This window comes from Amblyomma americanum, chromosome 3 (assembly GCF_052857255.1).
Source record: "Amblyomma americanum isolate KBUSLIRL-KWMA chromosome 3, ASM5285725v1, whole genome shotgun sequence".
Lineage (NCBI taxonomy): Eukaryota > Metazoa > Arthropoda > Arachnida > Ixodida > Ixodidae > Amblyomma > Amblyomma americanum.
The window spans coordinates 184,431,046-184,446,082 of NC_135499.1; the positions used below are offsets into that span (position 1 = coordinate 184,431,046).

The 15,037-nt window shown below is 50.2% G+C and overlaps 1 protein-coding gene across 1 annotated transcript in view; it reads left to right on the forward strand.

The window, feature by feature from the left end:
- Window positions 1-6,867: 6,867 nt before the first annotated feature.
- Window positions 6,868-15,037, forward strand: part of LOC144125618 (integrin beta-PS-like) — a 35,738-nt gene continuing 27,568 nt past the window's right edge. The window contains exon 1 of the mRNA XM_077659154.1: window positions 6,868-7,221. The gene's annotated coding sequence lies outside the window, so the exon portion shown is untranslated. The remainder of the gene's footprint in view (window positions 7,222-15,037) is intronic.

Here is a 15,037-nt window from a genome sequence, read left to right on the forward strand (position 1 = left end):
AATGGAGCGACTTCATTTAGTGCACGAATACCTGTTCGCATCTGCATCTCACGCATCCTCATTCCCTTCTACTTGTTTCAGTCTACGAGTAGTAATAACTTTATTCATAGAAATTTATGGGTGGGTTTCGAAACTCCGCAAAACTCAGTCTACAAGTTCTGCAGAGTTTCAACGGAACTTTTCAAATGGTAAAGCCGGTTTCATGTTTTAAGCTCTGAGCGCCACCTACAATCTTTTGCCTCAATTATCAGCGCCTCATTCGCGTCCTGAGAAGCAGAAAAATTTGTTCTACAGGTAGAGAGAGAGAGCCGGCTTGCGCCGAGTTGGAGTCGATTAACGCTCGGGATTTTGATGTATGGAGCCAGTTGTATGAGTAAAGAACCCGGACTACAGTGGCTAGAATTGGGAAGTGTGATGAGCGGCATGCAGCGCCTACGGGGCGCGTTGAAGCCTTCGGAGAGGAGCCGCGAGGGGGCGCGCGCTGTCGCTTATACGTTGGCCGATCCGAGTCGCGCCGTCTCTTCTGCACGCCGTCCGCCGCTGACCGCTGTCGGAAGTCGCGCTCGTTTCTTTTTGTGTTACAGCAACAGAGAAGTCTCTATGCGTACTCATGCCTCGTAAACAGAGTCATTGTTTTGTGCCAGGATGTACTACAGGCTACAAGTCGTGTAAAAAGAAACTGTCTTTGTTCGGGGTTCCGAAGGACCAGGCTGTGTTGGCGCAGTGGCGGCGAGCTATTCCACGTGCTGACAAGGAACTCGAAGAAAACTCCGCCGTGTGCGAGCTACACTTCGACGAGAGGTATATATCCCGCCACTTTGAACACATCGTGAACGGTGAAATTGTCCGGATTGACAGGGGTAGGCCTCTCTTGCTTCCGGGAGCTGTGCCTACACAGTTTCCTAATCTCCCGCATTACCTGTCAAAGAAGTTGCCTACAAGCAGGAAACGCCCAGCGAGGACTCCACTTTCAGCTCCACCTAGCAAGAAGAGTGCAGGAGACGAGCTTTCACCAGTGAGTGTTGAGACCGAAAGCCTCTCCAGCTCAGTTTTATTTGAGGACTTGACCCTGCCGTCAGCTGCATGGGGAAAGCATACGTTAAGTGTTTCGCCTCTGACTGTGGCTTACAGCGTGTGTCGGACTGCAGTGGATAAGCGCATCTTGTTCGCAGAAAAGCTAGTTTTGTTTTCAGGACAAGGGGGCAGTGTGACGCATGATGTTTTTGTCAAAGGAGTGCAGCAAAAGAATGTCGCGTGTGAAGACCCTGCATCGCTCCTCGAAAGAGTGGACGCCATGAGCATTTGTCCGGGTGCAGGCACTATACACGAATTTCCATTCGTGCTTGGCAATAAGAAGATTGTTCTTTCAGATACGGCCATATCGAGCCAGAAATGCCAGGGCATCACCACTGAAGGCAAACCATGTATTCAGTGCAAGCATTTACGGAAAGCTCTTCTTAACCAAAGATCAAGAAAACGGTGCAGTCCGACTGGAGTAGCCCGAACTTCAAAGCGTAGAAGAGCACAAGCCCAAGCCACCCGTCGATTAAAAGTCAAGGTAGCACTTTGCACTCAAACTATTGAGAAGCTGAAGAGTCAAAGTGCAGAACTCGAAGAGGGCGTCCTCGCAGACCGGTTGAAAACGCTTCCACCAAAGCAAAGACTTGCTGTTATGCAATGTTATCAAGCCGCTCGCCGCAAATCAACAAAAGGCATGCACTACAACCAGGACTGGTTGCTAGAATGTATAATAATGAGAATGAAAAGCCCGAGGCTCTGTGAGCATATCAGGCGGGAAGGCATACTCATTCTCCCAAGCAGAAGCTGCTTAAAGGTCCACATGCGCAAGTACAGAAGTGGGTTCGGATTTAACCCTGCTATAATCACGGGGATCGCAAAGAGAACTAAATCTATGGATGCATTCAAGTGTCACGGCGGCCTCATCGTGGACGAAATGAAGCTGACGGAATGCTTGAACGTTTGCACAGGAGGGAAAGTGGAAGGTCTGGTTGACTTGGGAAAATTCACTTTGGAAAACGACAGACATCTTCTCTGCGATCACGGTCTCATTATTATGTTTCAGCCTCTCACTGGTTCCTGGCACCAGATACTAGGAGTCTTTGCTTCCAGGGGCAACGTAAAGGCTCCGCTTTTGTCAAAAATTTTGATAGAAGCGGTTTTACTTGCTGAAAAGGCTGGGTTGAAGGTGGATTATATCACGGCGGATGGAGCATCATGGAACCGTTCAATGTGGCGTCTTTTTGGGATTTCCGGCTCCTCGACGTTCATCAGGCCATCTACACCACACCCTGTTGACGCAGCAAGACGCCTCTTCTTCATTTCTGATTTTCCGCATTTGGTAAAATGCGTTCGAAACGGCCTTCTCAAAGCAAGGTATAAAACACCTGAAGGTTCCGTATATATTGAACATATCAGAGCAGCACACAACGAGGATAAGTGTGCGCTTACTCTCAAAGTGATGCCAAAAATCACTGCTGCTCACGTGAACCCGAACAACTTTGAGAAGATGAAAGTGAACTTTGCTTTTCATCTTTTCAGTCCGCAAGTGCTTCGTGGCCTGTTCTTCTACCAGAAGCAAATTAAGGAGCAATGGGGTGATCCCGCACCAACGGAAGCCTTTGTTTTGCTGATGTGGAAGCTTATAAAGGCCATGACAGCACGCATACCATCTGAAGGATTAAAACCCGACTCTACAGCTGAGAAGCACATCAAGGATGTACTAAACTATCTAAACAGGTGGGAGGTTCATGCAAAAACTTCACCAGCAGGATTCCTTTCAGCAAGCACTGCCGAGGGGCTAAGAGTCACCCTTCAAGGTACGCTTGATCTAATGAGGTATCTTCATGAGAAACTTGGCTTTAAGTACCTGCTGACGTGCCGACTGAGCCAAGACTGCCTAGAGAAATTGTTTGGAATAATAAGACAATTTTCTGGCTGCAACGACCATCCCACTGCTGCGCAGTTCTTGCTCACCGTGAACTGTCTAAGTTTCTACGATTTGGTTAAAGCGCCGAGCAGCGGAAACTGTGAAGGGGGAGATCTGAAGTTTCTCCTTAGTAGTGAAGATTCAAATCAAGAACTGGATGCATTGCTGGAAGGTGGGAAGATTGAAGAAGCTTCTCAGATTGTAAAGAAGTCCTTAAAGCTTTCTGACCATGAGTACCCTGAGAAGATGAGCGACTCACGGCTGGTATTTTTCATGGCAGGGTATGTTGCCCGCAAGACAATTCTGAAAACTGGGTGCAAGGAATGCAGTGATAAGCTGCTTGTTTCCGCTGATGACGCCAATGAACAGCTGGCCACGTTCACCAAGTTCTGTGACAATGGGGGCCTCATTTACCCTTCGGAAGAGCTATTCGCATTTGTCGATGCCCTCGAGACCACTTTTACGATGTGGTTCAGTTATAACGAGCTCCGCAGTGACAGCTTGGACGAGCTCGTTTCCTGCCTCCAAAACAACAATGTCACACTGGGCTGTGCACAACACGGCCCCAGCCTTAGCAACCAGATCAAAAAGTTCTTTCTAGTCACTCGTCTGCACTTCTACACGAAAGCCCTCAACAAGGAGAGAGCGTCTTCTCGTGAAAAGAAAAAGCACTTGAAGCTTAGGCGCGTCACTTAGCGAGCATCGAAGCCTGAGAATTGTATTTTGAACTGTTTGTGAGAAACTTTTCAAAGTTAACTTGTATTTCTGATAAGCGCTCAATAAATAAAATGCTTACTTCAGAGAACACCGAGGAATTTTCTGTTTTGCGTTCTGTAACGCGTGAGCGGGAGAAAATCGGGCAAAGCAAGCTTCCGCCAACCTTCAAAGCGCGCTCAGTTGGATTAACTTCGCACCTTGGAATTGCCAGTGGGTTAGCGTGACTACTCTATTGCTGTTTCCCGCCATGTTCCAAAGAAAATATATGTTACGAAGCATTCTTTTAGCGTTATCGCGTTTTAGACTGCGCATGCAGGGCTGGCGGCTGCGGCGGCGGCTGCGGCGGCGGCTGCTGGAGCTGACGTGTGAACGAGCGTCAGCGCCATCTGGTGGTTTCCTCTCAAGGCGCCACGCGCGAACGGGCGCGGTTGTCACACTTCCCAATTCTAGCCACTGTACCCGGACGCACCCTTCGCGCTGACGTCAGAAGCAGTCCCGCGGCCGTGGCAGTGAGAGGCGCCAAGTTCGTCTGGTCACGGCCGCCGGGGCGGCTTGTCTGCCTCGCGAAAAACAGGCTCTGCCGCGCCCAGCAAGTTTTGGTTTCCTCTCAAGCAGCCAACTTCATCAACCGGTTTACCTTTTACTTCCGCTGCAGCCTACGATGTCGCGGTTACTTTGCAACATATATGCCTGACCGATTCTGCCAGCTTTTCCGACTACATGAGTCAGGTTTCTCTATTTGGCGATGCCCGCTAGTCACTCCCCCATCTCACAGCTGACAAAGAAACAGAAGGGAAAGAGTCTGTTGTCGCGAAAGTTTGTTTTCAAGCAACAAAAGAACGCGCGGAGCTAAAATAATTTTTGGTTCTGTTCTACCCGCCGTGGTGGCTCAGTGGTTAGGGCGCTCGGCTACTGATCCGGAGTTCCCTTGTTCGAACGCGACCGCGGCGGCAGCGTTTCGATGGAGGCGAAACGCAAAGGCGCCCGTGTGCTGTGCGATGTCAGTGCACGTTAAATAATTGGTTTTTGGGGAAAGGAAATGGCGCAGTATCTGTCTCATATATCGTTGGACGCCTGAACCGCGCAGTAAGGGAACGGATAAAGGAGGGAGTGAAAGAAGAGAGGTGCCGTAGTGAAGGGCTCCGAAATTATTCCGGAGCCCTTCACTACGGCACCTCTCTCTCCCTTTCTTCTTTCACGCCCTCCTTTATCCGCTCCCTTACTGCGCGGTTCAGGCGTCCAACGATATATGAGACATATACTGCGCCATTTCCTTTCCCTAAAAACCAATTTTCATTTCTGTTCAAAGCTGTTCTATGGGGAGATCTGCGTGGTTCTGCAGCACGGCACGTTTTAGCGTAGGTTGTTTGCGTTTTCCTTAAATTTTGGAGTGTGCTTAACATTCAGAAACTATTTGTACTTTTCAGAAAGGCTGCAAAATGAAGAACATTACAGAAATGGTTTATTCCAAAGAAATGTTAGTGCTACCAGGGCCGCTACTGGCCGCTACCAGCGGCTACTGGTCCAACAGAAACTGGACGCAGCAGCTACAGGCCCCAGCTGCTGCAGGGAATGGTCCAATAAACCATTTGAATGGGGATCATAAAGAATGCCATTTGAAAAATTTTACCTGGACTGTTGAGCTGTATTTTTGCACCTTGCATCTTTGTAACTGAGCTTGTTACGTTTTTAGGACAAGTACAACAAGCCTTACGCCAGCTTTGACGGCACTGCATTACTGCGAAGTTTTATGCAATTTGAGCAATGGACATTATTATTATCAACATCATTATTGTAGTTCCGCATTTAAACTGGGAAATGCCACCACGCGGGAGCTTACATAACACCTTCGTTACATACATTCGTTAATGAATGAATGGCAATGCTATACCCAACGTGTGGAGAATTTTTTTGTGCCGCTAAATTTAGCACTCTTTAGTACTTTTTTTGTTTTTAGTAGTACTATAGCAACTTATATCGTGTTCTTGTCTCCATTTACTGTTTTTTTTTCTCTTGTCCATGTGCCCGCGCATTGCTATGCATTTCAATCACAATGTATATCATTAGGCACGGTCATAGAATCCAACCAAAGTCTATATCGGCTTGTTTCTGTTGTATTGCACTTGACAGTGACCATAAGATTATTGTAGCGAGACCTACACCGGGGTTACCAGTCGAGCATTTCGCGGTAGCCAGGCGAGTTCAGTTGCGCGCATGCGCCGATACCATGGTAACCAGAGAGACCTCCCCGTGCGCCGAGCTCTGTCGCCGCACGCCGCTCTATCACCTGCACCGCGCATCGCATGCGCAGCATTGCGCGTAAAAGGCGGAGATCTAATGGGCGGCTGTATGACTACGTTTGACATGGATGCAGAGAAGGAGAGACCAGCAGCTGCTAAACGGCGGTATAGTGAAGAGCAGATTAACTCTTCTGATCCTGAGGGTGTCGCCTGGCACTTGGCTACTCAACAAAGAGAGAATGAGCGTAAGAAGGCGAAGAGAGCAGCGGAGACCCCCGAACAGAGAGAGGAACGGCTTGCCAAACGGAGATGCCAAACTGCCGAGCCTAATAGACGGCGCATAGCCACCGAGATGGAGCCCAATGTCTCTCATTGCTAAACTTACAGTCAGCACAACAAGCTCAGCCAGGGACACGTACCTCTCGGTACGCATATCCTGGCATAGCCGAGCTAAGCCACTGCCGTGTTTTTTTTTTTATTTTAAAGCAATGAAGTGGTACTGCGCGCCGAGAGGCTGCTCATAAGCGATATGTTTGAAACCTAAGCTCCAAATGTGAGGCTTCCCCGCACCTTATATGCCTTCAGAAGATTTCACCACTTCAGAAGAAAAATGTAATCGATTTTAAGTATTATTCTCAGAGTGAGTTTCACGTTGTCGGTATCTGCTCTCACATATGATTAGAGTCTTATATGGTTAAAGGATAGAGCATAAGCTCGCGTTTTGCATTCAGTTTTTCAAGCTCGTAGTCATAATTCGAACTAGTGCCGGACTTCATGGCTTTCCGTCGTTACTCATGCGCGCACCGTGGCGCACCCTCAATAGCAGACGAAATCAAGAGAAAGACAGCAGCGCCAAACGGCGGCAAGCCCGAAATTGTTTTATTGTTTTGACAATAGCTGGCGCCACCATACCGCTTTCAGTGCGGTTGCCGTTGGCGCGCTTGCCTGTAAACAGGTGCGAGCGTCTGCTGCCGTAGTATGCCGTAGTGAGGAGTCGCCGGCATGTGCATCCGCACATTTCTGCGTTGCTGCAGGAGGTAGACTCGTGCTGCTGCTCGTCCGTTCCGATCATCGCTGTCAGCGCCTCGCCCCCTCTCGCACAAGCCCGCGAAGCAGAGCCGGTTCGTGGTGCACCGGTTACGGGACTACCGCGCTCGAGTGGAGTGCGGGTTACGCGTCGCCGTCGTCATCACGCGGCCTCACGAGCGCAGCGGGAGTCTTTGAACCTCCCGCAAAGGCAGCGCGCGTGGCTAGGCTCAGAGGCAGCACGGCGCAGATATCGCCGACACGCCGGCCCCGGAGGCTTCGACGCGGTCGGTGAGTGGATGCTACTATGTATAACTTGCATATGTCGGGAGACCAGGGGTGGGTATTGTTCCGTTGACCATGGTATGTGCGTGTGACGCATCACCGGCCTTGATCACGCGTGATTCGCATCACGAACATCGCAGGCTGTGTTCGACACTGGTGTATGATGATTACGAGTAAAACACGCTGGAAGCCACATCGATTGTGTCATAAAGACGGCTGTGACGGCAGATTATGAGCATGTATGTGAACAGGTGCGGTGCCGCAGAAACTCTCATTGTGTGGCATGAACGGTCGTTCTAGGGAGCTGCGCGCTCGCGCGCATGTCAGTGCTTGTGATTCATTCTCCGAGTAATATATCCTGTCGCACCGTGCTACCGTGTGGCAAACAATTCTCCGATCACGGTCGAGCGCGGAATTGTTCACTGTGTCATTGCGTCTTATTGAAACGTGCGCTAAACGCAGCGTATAGTTATGAAGTATACGTGTGAGTTCTAGGCAATATTGAATAATTGCATTAAATTATTTAAGCGTGTGCGCTGAGTAATGTCGTAAATTAGCAAATCGCGCCGAATCAATGCAGAATGTACTGATAATTTCATGAAGTTAACTCTGGCCAAATTTTTTAAAATTTTTAATTGGTTTTCTGGGGGAAAGGAAATGACGCAGTATCTGTCTCATATATCGTTGGACACCTGAACCGCGCCGTAAGGGAAGGGATAAAGGAGGGAGTGAAAGAAGAAAGGAATAAGAGGTGCCGTAGTGGAGGGCTCCGGAATAATTTCGACCACCTGGGGATCTTTAACGTGCACTGACATCGCACAGCACACGGGCGCCTTAGCGTTTTTCCTCCATAAAAAGCAGCATTTCCTCCATAAGCAGCATTGGACTCGGTCAGTACTTGGGAGGGAGACCACCTGGCCAAACTTGAAAATCAACGTTGACGCGAATCCCAGGGACCGCTGCACCTCGGTGCCGTGCTGCTGCTGGGGAGCATGCCATACAGGTAGCTTGCTCTTCGTTCGGTACCAAAAGCACGAGACTTCGACCAACTGTGCATTCCTTCCCAGAGACGCATATCCTCGTATACCCTCTCCCGCAGGGAATATATGGTTCTGATCCGTCCTCTCCCTCATTTCGAGCTCGTCCTGTTTTCAAGTTGGTCTAAAGTACTTGCGGTGAGTTCGTTTATCAAATTTTTTGACACCGAGATACTTCCATATATACTGTGCGGTTACCTACCACTAATATTGGAGGAGGGGGGGGGGGGGGGGGGGCGACTGTCAAGGCACGCGCATAAATTCTGGAAAATGTACCTTCGAGAGAAATGAACTGGCTTCAGCAGACTGCGCCGCACACCTCTTACTCACGGACAATAGCGTGGGCATATCGAGCGCTCTTTCAAGGGCGGATGGGCTGCTAAACGGGCGCGAGCCCTCTCCCCATCCACTTGGTGAGTTTAGAATCCACTGTGAACACAGTTGACGCTCTCTTCGCAGGCCAGTGGAGCACCGGCGCGGAGGAGATAAGCGGATGCTGGGGTGACGCACGTAATCTGTCATACGCCTTGGCACGGGGAGCGAGCGCAAAACCGCACCGCCCTCCTTGAACGAAGCACTTTCAAGTACTGTGGTTGCTGTATCATAGTGCTATCGAGTAGATCGCGTGCCACATGTCGCTTGGGGTTGGACTGTTTCGATCTGAGCCTCGGCTTGTGTCACGTACAGCCAGACCGGAATGAAACGCGAACAGCGCCCGCGAAGAAAACAAAATACATAACCCATGTACTTTCACTTGCAGTGTACAACAAGCCTTCATGCTTTTGGTTCGGTCTACCGCAGTACATACTCATAGATGGGTAGTAAAGGAATATCTTGCTGCACTTTAGAAAGTATGACATATGAGTGTTCGCGTTTCATTTCGGCCTGAGTGTACGCGTGGTCGACGTGCACTTGGCTCCCAAAAGGGCTGTGCGAAAAATCAAAAGGCCGCTCTTTCTTCTATCTCCTCGTTGCTCCACGTATCGTCCAGGATGAATTCACTCCGGGCCGTTCAAACGGCTGTTGCCTGCATCACTCGGCTTCCTTAGCGTTGGTCGGCCAGATCACGCGCGGTGTGGTCCCGACTGGCCCATTAAACCCCGCGAGTGTCGCTTGTAGCCCATGTTCGCTATAGCGTCGCTGGGAGTTGGGTGTTCAGGGCAGCGGTGCTCTGGTGGTCGCGCCCAGCCGATAAAGGCGCATTGTTCTTCGGACTCCTTCTAGGCGTGTGTGGCATGTCCGCGGGTCTCCGCCGTGCGACGCGGGCTTCGACCGGATGGACGCACGGCGTGTTTCGGGGAGTCCGAGACGCACCCTTATCCGAGCGTCGTCGGCGCTTATCGGAGACAGTGTTTGCCAAGGCGCGATTGCTGGACGTACCAAGGGGCAGAGCTTGCCGCGCCTAAAGTCACTCGCGCCTCGATACGTGCGTGCCATGCGGCCGACTCTGTTGGGCGTCAACGCGCAAACGTCTTGTAACCACGTATCAGCTTGTACAGACGGCCTCGTCGAGAATGCGGTGTACACCGTGTCACCGACTGAGGGCGACCGACCAGAAAAAGGTGGCGACGTCTCCGCATTCTCCGCCACTTTGGAGCACAGGATCTTTTGATAATCATCACCAGCCTGACTACGCCCACTGCAGGCCAAAGGCCTCTCCCATATATCTCCAATTAGCCCTGTGCTATGCCAGCTGCGGCCACCCTATACCCTCGCAAACTTCTTTATCCCACCCTCCCACCTAACTCTCTGCTGCCCCCTGCTACGTTTGCCTTCTCTTGGGATCCAGTCCGTTCCCCTTAACGACCATTGGTTACCTTGCCTTCGCATTATATGGCCATTTCTTCTTGATTTCTGCTAAGATGTCATTAACCCGTGTTTGTTCCCTGACGTCCACTCTGTCCTCTTCCAGTCTCTTAACGTTACACATATATCGTTTTCCTTTCCATAGCTCGCTGCGTTTTCCTCAATTTAAGTTGAACTCTTTTCGATAGCCTCCACGTTTCTGCCCCATATATATTTGAGTACTTGTAAGATACAGCTGTTATATACTTTTCACTTGAGGGATGTTGGTTAACTGCCATTCATGATCTGAGAGGACCTGCCAAATGCGCTCCAACCCATTCTTATTCTTCTAGTAACTCTTGTGATCCGGACCTGCGGTTACCACCTGCCCTAAGTAGACATATTCTGTTACCACTTCCAGCGCCTCGCTATCAATCGTATACTCCTGTTGCCTTCCGAGACTGTTGAACACTATTTTGGTTTTCTGCATATTAAGTTTGAGACCCACCGTTCTGCTCTACTTGTCCAAGTCATTGATCATGCTTTGTAGTTCATCCCCTGAGTGGCTTAGCAAGGCAATGCCATCAGCGAATCGCAGATTACTTAGGTATTTTATATTAACTCTTATCCCAACTGTTCCCCGATCCAAACCTTCGAATACCTCCTGTAAATAGGCGGTGAATAGCATGGGCGATATAATGTCTCCCTGCCTGACACCCTTCCCAATTAGAATTTCACTGCTGACTTAGGAGGACTACATGTGTGATGTCTGCGCAGCCGTTGCTGATATCAAGTATTTTTACACAAGGCTCACCTACACCGATTCCGTAAAAACTTGCATGACTGTTGAGGCTTCGACTCAGTCAAATGCTTCCTCGTAATCTATGAAGGCTATATATAGGGGTTGGTTACATTCTGCGCATTTCTTTAGTCACATCAGGATATATTTGCCGAAATCAGCATTTTCGCGTCTTTGGCAGATGAGGGCGTCCAGTACTGCTTCAAGTCATCCAAGTTTTATTTAGATTTAATTTTAAAACCGTTCTCTTCAGATTAGGGGTCGGCACAATTTTTGTGGTTCAAAATGGCGTCTCCCGATCGAACAATGGGTTTCGCCACCTTAAGACTTATAAGTCTTAGCTCAGCTGCAGTCTTGCACTCAGCGCCACATTCCCATATCTGACTAGCTCCACCAACGAAGCAGCTCCAGCAGATATCAATCCGCCCCTAATGCTGCACGCCCTGTGAAGTGCTGTATAGGAGAGCAGTGGCAGGCGCACCATTTGGATCGCTCGGACTGGGTGCCCTAAGTAAAATTTCAACTTTAAATAAAAGCAATGCAGCAATCACTGTCGCTTCTCCACCCCAGAGTGGTGATGGAATGTCTGGAAGTTTATTAAATATTTTCTTTTCCAAGCCGAGCTGTACCAGCAGTTCTGAACCTAGAATTACTGAGAGATGGGCGAGTTTATGGTAATTAATGGCGACTGAACAGCGCGAACCGAACAGCGCAACAAGGCCACGGGATGAGAGCTCGTCTGTTTGCATGTCATAGTCGTCGTGAAATCTGTCTTTGTCTCGGTGAGTGATGTTCGTGCTGAGTGATGGTGGATGCCGAATCTCTTATGGAAAAGTTGCAGCTGTTAGTGCTTCATCATCACCATCATCATCAGCCTGACTACGCCCACTACAGGACAAAGACCTCTCTCATATCTCTCCAATTAACTCTGTCCTGTGCTAACTGCGGCCAACCTATCCCCACAAACTTCTTAATCTCATCCGCCCACCTAACTTTCTGCAGCCCCCTGCTACGCTTCCCTTCCCTTGGAATCCACTCCGTTACTCTTAAGGACCATCGTTTATCTTGCCTTCGCAGTACATGCCCTGCCCAAGCCCATTTTTTCATCTTGATTTCGACTAGGATATCATTAACCCGTGTCTGATCCCTGATCAACTGTGCCCTCCTTCTTTCCCTTAACGTTACACCTATCATGTTCCTTTCGATAGCTCGCTATGTGCTTATTGCACATATAATCTTGAGCCCGACTGAATGCCAGGAGTCATGCACAAGCGGTGAACGCGTTACGAGGCTTGTAGACACCATGCGGCGTAGTGGGAAGGTATTCTCGAGGTGTGTTTGACTTGGCCGGTGTCCGAGAAGACACGGAGGTGCAACTTATGGCAATCACATGTGAGTGGTGAGCGGGACGTTAATATTTCAGTACAATATCAACTGAATTATCTGCTAGCTCCGCTGCTATGTACGTGGGTCACGAAGCTTACGGGACTGTACAGGCTCCCAGTTAGTTGTGGCGCCACTATCGGCGCAAAGCGCTTCTGCACCAACATATGTAATTATGAGACGTTTAGGCCTGTCGAGTCTCGAACCGTACGATGTGGCGGAGCCTGGAAGACGTAAAAATGAGACTATACTCGAATGAAGATACTATCACGTGACTCATTTTGATGGCGGCGGTGGTGTAATAACGCTCCAAGGGAAGATTAGGGAGAGAGCGAGAGAGAGAGAAAGAAAACACAGACGGTGGGAGCTTAGCGATGAAGAAAAAACCGAGTGAAGTAAGTGAGACAAGCGAGACATCAACCAGTGGTTTTGCTTTCCCGCAATGCATTTCACGCGAAGCTTCACGCAAGGAATGATCACGTTTTTGCCGAGTGTACAAGGGACAAACGAGAATCATGCAGTCCATTTTAAGGTTAGAACCAGCGATGGATGACATTATGGATGAGTGCACTGAAGGTACACCTTGCCAGAAGTTCACGGAACAATTTGGCGGCGAGAGAAAGAAACAACTGCGACTGAATTTCCTCGTTACAGCATCATGCCGTCTGGCGCGTGGTTCGGCCAGGGTGTGAGTATGAACCGTGTGCCAATAGCTTCAAAGCTGCCTTCCCATATCGCGGAGAATTTGGATTTTCCAAGGCTGCGTTTTTATGGAGGAAAAACGGTAAGGCTTCCGTGTGCTGTGCGATGTCAGTGCACGTTAAAGATCCCCAGGTGGTCGAAATTATTCCGGAGCCCTCCACTACGGCACCTCTCTCTTCCTTTCTTCTTTCACTCCCTCCTTTATCCCTTCCCTTACGGCGCGGTTCAGGTGTCCAACGATATATGAGACAGATACTGCGCCATTTCCTTTCCCCCAAAAAACCAATTATTATTTAGGCTTTTCTGCTCCGTAAGCTTTTGACGGTGCGTGTAGGCGCCGCTCTGTGGCTCTGTACTTGCGCTGCGCTGAAAGCGAGAGCCGGCTCCCCTTCGCTGCTGCGAGGAAGAAACCTGTTCTCCCTTCGTCACGGGACTACGAATGAACGGACTGTTCCCCTCCCTCCCTCCCTGTGAGGGCAGTAAAGGTTCTCCGGCAACCCCGGCGTCCCGTCCTCGTCACTCACAAATGTCTGCAGGTCCGAAAACGGTAGTACCAGTATTACTGCTGCCGTTGCTGCTGCTGCCATGACTATCACTAATAATAATATTCATGCTAATGATTTAGGGCACTAATGGAAGCTGCCAGTGACAAGAGTTTGACTGAATGCTCCCCACCCCCTGTCGCAGTGGACGCGTCACATATTAAATAGACAGAGGAGTGAATCATCTGCACACCACGCCACCTTTCAAGAGAAAAATGACGCCTTGGGTCGTTTCCTGTCTGCGTGAGGAGGAAACAGCACTTCGCCAGCGGCATTCCTCTTTTGTGCTTGAAGTGCGCGCCGAGATAAGAACGTGCGCGTTCAAAGGGCCGAGCAGCCTTCACCCGAACCCTCCGCCGGTCGCCTCACAACCCACGACGTGCGATGAAGCGTTGCTCTGGTCGCGAATGAGCTGTCAGGCGCTGTGCCTCTGGGCGAAGGCAGGGACGCTGACGCGCGAATAGTCTGCAGTCTTCTAAGCTTTGTTTTGATCAGGAGCAGCGTCATTGCGCAGAGAAAATTGAAGCAGTGCTCATCTTCCAAGCATTTACGTGCGAACATCTGAGCGTTGTTAAATGTGGGAATTGCCTAAAACATTGTTTCACAACTCATAAGCATATACCAGGGAGAACTCGTAGACCACGAAGGATGATATGGCACGTCCGGGTAAAGGGTCGAAAGGTAGGGAGAGGGAGTGCGCGTTCAACACAACGAACGTTTCAACTGATTAGATTGCAGCCGTTAAGATTGATTTGCTTAATCGCATAGGAAAGCAAGTGCCTTCTTTTTGTCTTGTATCTCTGCTGGAAATTTTTGTCGATATTTGCTATCCGTCGATATCAGCTGAACACCGCCGCACCGCAATGTCAAGAGCTCTGAGTACGGGGAGTACCTTCGTGGATCCCTATCTGAGAACCGCTGGTTTAAACAGCGTGTAGGCAGAGAGCAAGGCAGTGCTCTCTAGAGATTATCGATGAACTGAACTTAAACTCCGGGTCAGCGCAGTAGGTGCGGTGCTGGCGTGAGTGGAGAGCGCGGAGAGAGGGATTTGTGCCGTAATGGACTCGATCCGGCTCATGATGACTGTGATGATTGTGTGACGACAACGTCCATGAGTAACTGCCTCATTCTCCTGGTTCACACGCTGTGGCCAAGAGCTCTCCGCCCAACTACATCCTCCTATCCTTGAGCCTCGACTTCCCAGCGAATGGCAGTCTTTTGCTTCTCCGGCAGTTGCTCCATATCATTAGCCCATTACAGATTGGTCAGTTCTTTCCGCAAGACTCCCTGAGAGAAAAGGCAACTTCGTGCTAAATAGCTGCCGGCCGTCGAGCGACGGGGGTAAAACGCGCGTAAGTGGCGACGGCTGGGCGGCAGGAGCTGCTGTCGAAGATGCTGCGCTAATCGCAGCCCCCTCGATGAGCTAGCTGAGCCGTGCCTGTTTTACCGTGCGGCGGCGGCGGCGGTGGGCGCAATTAGGGGCTCCCTGGCTGCCGCCGCCCGTGAGCCCCCTTCAGCGGGCCGGTAGCTGCGTGCCGCCCGGAGTACGACGGCTAGCCAGACCGCGCGCTACG